Raw genomic sequence first — 4,980 nt, forward strand, 5'->3', positions numbered from 1 at the left:
ACGCACACGCACACGCACACACACGCGCACACACAGAAAAGAAGAGCTGCTGAGCTCATGAGGAGCCTAATTATGTCCGCATTTATAGATGAGTAAAAGACTTGCAAATTTAATGAAGTGATTAAACTTTAAACGGAATCAAAGTTGCTCAGGTACAGTCCAAAAATGGGTAATTATTTCATCGCAAGAAATAAAAAAAAGAGGGTAAACATTGAACCTGACAGTCACGCAGTCAACAAATATCATGAAAATGTGAGTTTTTGGGTGTTAGTGGGTGTAAATCAAGAGCTTCATTGAATTATTTTACCGTGGAAAACAGCTAAAGCTCCAGACATGAATGATGGAGATAACATCCTGAGTTCATAATTAAGAGATCAAAAGGTAGTTTGGATGATGAAACCTCTCTCTGGATTCACGTTTGGACCTATATAAAAATTGATGGAGGGCAGTCAAACTTCATCTGTAATTATTGAACCGTTTCCTTTTACTTTACAGTCGACTCGGGTTTTCAGATTTCTGTGTGATTCTCGATTGAACCGTTATTTAATTTATTTTACGTGCTCTTATCTCGTAGCCTGTTATATGGTGATGCTTGCATGAATCTGAAGTAGAAGCTTCTCGGCCATGAGGCAGCGTTTTCCCTGAAAAATTACAAAAAATGAAACAACTGAAAAACAGAAAAGAAACAGGAAAAAAACTGGTGCAAATTTGGTGTCATTTGAAGAAGAATCCTTAGCTACAGATGATAGCAGTGCTTTAAGAGTTGATGAAATAACATTAGGGGCAACAATTTCAGCAAATATTCAGGTGATAACACATGTTGTAAAACAACCTCTATATTTCACAATGATTTTTTCTGTGTTGCTAAAATAAATTTTAATATTCCATAAATTACAATAATGCACAATAAATGTACATGTCTAATGTAAGTTAAATTTAAAAAACCATACTATACTTGATTTGATCTAAAAGGAACAGTTTATTGCAATTATATTTATACACATTTGTTTAGTAAAAGTGATTTTAATTGTTTTGGGGTTTTTTTCAGGTTTTTTTTGTAGATTGACATACTTTTTAACAATAAAGATCTAATAAATATACAAAACCTTTACATTAAGTTACATGTAGAAGTTCATGTTACACATGATTTGATCTAAATGTAACAGTATATTATAATTATAATAACGCATTTTTAAAATAATGGTGGTAAAACTGATAATACACTTGATATGATCTAAAATTAACAGAAGATTATTGTAATTAAAAGGCAAAATTACTAGCTTGACAATCATATTTTAATTTTTTTTCATAAAACAATATAGTAAAACCGAACAAATACTAGCACTTTTTTTTGTCTGATTTGTTCTATTCTAACAATCTTCAATAACATGCTTCACTGCTATTGAGCAGCAGATGGTGCTACAATATCATCTCACTGTCAGTTTGTCTGCATCAGAGGGATTGTTAAAAGCAAAAGGCCCAGTTTCAAGGTTTTGCAGCTAAAATGGGGATGAAAGGGTATTAAAGACAAACACTAAAGAGAGCAACAAAATATAGACGGAAAGTTCAATCTGCAGGTATTTGGCAGTGATATATGTATTTTTTAAAGAGAAAATAACTACAGCTTCTGCATACATTTGGATTTCTGTTTCTCCATCTCCTCCATTTAGTGAAAAGTGATGAGTATGGTAGAGGATAGGCTGCAGATAGACACTGTCCGTTCAAAAAAAAGTTGCACACTCTAATATTTCATTGGACCGTCTTCAGCTCTGAGGACGACACACATTTGCTGTAGCATCGTTTCAATTAGCTTCTGCAATGTCAGAGCATTTATTTCTGTCCAGAGCTGCTTTAATTTTCTATCAAGATCTTACATTGATGATGGGAGAGTCGGGAGTTGTGCAAAGTCTTCTCCAGAACATCCCAAAGATTCTCAATAGGGCTGAGGTCTGGACTCTGTGGAGGACAATCCATGTGTGAAAATGATCTCATGCTCCCTGATCCACTCATTCACAATGTGAGCCCCATGAATCCTGGCATCGTCATCTTGGAACATGTCCATGTCATCAGGGAAGAAAAACTCCATTGATGGAAAGACCTGGTCATTCAGTATCTTCAGGTAGTCAGCTGACCTCATTCTTTGGGAACATAACGTTGCTGAACCTGACCAACCCCAGATCATAACTCTAACCCCCACAGGCTGGTAGGTACTAGACATGATGAGGGCATCACTTCATCTGTCTCTCTTCTTACCCTGATGCCCCCATCACTTTGAAACAGGGAAAAATCTGGACTCATCAGACCACATGACCTTCTTTCTTTACTCTAGAGTCCAATCTTTATGCTCACTAGCAAACTGAAGCCTTTTATTTCTGATTTGCCTCAATGATCTGTGGTTTTCTTACAGCTACACAGCTGTTTCGTCCCAATCCTTTGAATTCCCTTTGCATTGTGCATGTGGAAATGCTCTTATTTTCACTATTAAACATAACGGTGAGTTCTACTGTTGATTTCGTATGATCACCTAAGAGTTTGTTCCGACCACATTTGTTCCTCAAAGATGACGGTTCACCACTATCTTTCAGGTTTTAACAATGCGTTGGATGGTTTTTAACCCGATTTTAGTAGTTTCATCTCCTTAGTTGTTTTCTTTGCTTGATGCAGGTCAATATTTTGACCCTTCTGAGACAGACTTCAAACTCTGACCACACAGATTGTCTGCAGATACAGATGACAGTTCTGACGTAGAGCTCTTGATTATTACATTTCATATCTGTTCTATTGAAACAGCATTAAAGGATCTAAACTAATCTTAGGCAGCAAAGAAATATGACAGCATCCCTTTGGATAATCCCATAAACAGTAAATCTGACAACAAAGCAGAGCTCATCAGCGCCTTCTGCCTCATGGATACTAATACTGTCCACACGGCAGCTTTCAATATTGACAGGATTACTGAAGAAAACAGAACAGAGTGAAGGTGTTTCATAAACAATCTGAGGTGAGGCTTAAAAGACTGGATACAGATACTGAACACAGACTGTTACTCCTAAAGAAATGTGCCACCAGTGTAACACACCTAGATCCAGACTTACTCAAGTCTGATAAAATATCTCTGGTTAGGTCATCAGACGGCACAAGACTAGACATTTATTTTGCAAGTGTAGAGTTTGGAAAGGAGGCGTTCACTGGCCTCTGGAACAGTAATCAGTCCTAAACATATAAGATGTGTTCGTGTTTGTTGATCTTTGACCCCTGTGCACTATTATGTAGGAACAAGTGGCCAACAGAAATGAGGCATGTCGCCTGGCATGGAGAGTAAGTTGTGCATGTGTCTGAATTCCCTGGATTACATGACACAAGTTTGTGGTTGTACTGAGACTAGGGAAAAATGTTTTCATACCAGCAAGGCTGGTGCTAATGCTTGCTGCATACTAGCAAGGCTACTTCTAATGTTTGCTACTTCGAATGGGACAAATACATCTTTGCTGTTGAAGTGTTTGCAACAAACTGATTACTTCCCATTTGAGGGGATGGTGAAGTCACCCCGCTGGAGGTTTTGAAAACTCTGCCTATTTTTCATAGTGGCCTCCATGACCTTGACTATGGCGCCAGCAGTAACACCCCTCACCAGGATATACAAATAGCAGCTGAGTACATGCTTCAGGTCCCTCTCTTCAGGAAGAAAGGGCAAGCTGGTGACTTCACTTTATCCCGGAATAACAAGTTGGACGTGCTTGGTAGAATAGCATAGCCTGTCTGGGTTAAAAACTGTATTCGATTGGGCTTGAACACTTCTCCCATCACTTCCAAGCTCCCTGCTGTTGCTCTTGATCCTCTGATCCTCACACGTACACTGTATCCATCTATCCATGATCTATACAGTGCTTTATCCTCTGTAGGGTCACTGTGGGCCAGGAACCTATCCCAGCTGACATTGGGTGGAGGCAGGGTACATACACTATATGCTATAACCGTAATTATAAACATGGCAGCTTACAGAAAGAAAAAAGTACTGATTTGCCTTACAATTTTGATTCAAAATCTCTAAATAATATTCCATTAACATAATTCAGACTTACCTTGGCTAAATTTGCAATTTCGCATCTATTTTTGTTATCTTGGCAGAAATGGGGTTCCATACAGGTGCGACTGACACACACAGTATTGCTGAGAAGAATATTATCAGTAATTTTTTCAATAGTGTATCACACTTAACAGAAAACATTTACTGGAGGATTTATTGTTGATGTGAGGGATAATTTTTCCATTAAAACAGTTAAGTATCATTGATTTGTGGGTAACTTATAGGAGCTCTTATGAAGGTTCACATCAAGTAATAAAGACACAGTTCAAAATTAAATAAAATCAGTCAGGGCCAAAGCAGGTGACAGTTCAAACAGTCTGATTTCAATGTCAAACTATAATGCAGGACAAAGAATGAAATGTACAGTATTTGTGTGATGCTGATGGAGAATATAACCCCACTGACACGCCTGCTCTCAGCCATCCTGGATTAACAGTGTTATATAATTTCCAATACATATTGGTAATCGAGAATATGCTTTGTAAATCTGTCTCCAATAATGTATTTGAGACGATGCATCATAAAGTCCAAGCTGTCATGCCAGCATCATGTGAAATTTAGCAGAATTTATACCATCGAGGTTAAAATGATCCATCAGCTGGTTGGACACACCTTCCTCCCTTCAGTCACTCTCTTGTAAATGATAAAAGTGGTCCCACAAATAGATAAAGTCCTCTGCGCCCCTGTGGCCTACGCAGCTGTGTGCTTTTACCTGAGCATGTGAAGGTAAAGGGCTCGGCTAAACTAAAAAAAGAAGGACAAAAAACGTGCTGTGCGCTCCAGTCTCCACGGAGCGCAAATCCGAGCCATCTGACGCGGAGGATTTGTAGGCGAAATTGCTTCCCCCTCCTCTGGGAGCTTTAATACCGTGGCATCCATGTATAGATTCTCAC

Source organism: Amphiprion ocellaris, chromosome 12 (genome assembly GCF_022539595.1).
Source record: "Amphiprion ocellaris isolate individual 3 ecotype Okinawa chromosome 12, ASM2253959v1, whole genome shotgun sequence".
Taxonomy (NCBI): domain Eukaryota; kingdom Metazoa; phylum Chordata; class Actinopteri; family Pomacentridae; genus Amphiprion; species Amphiprion ocellaris.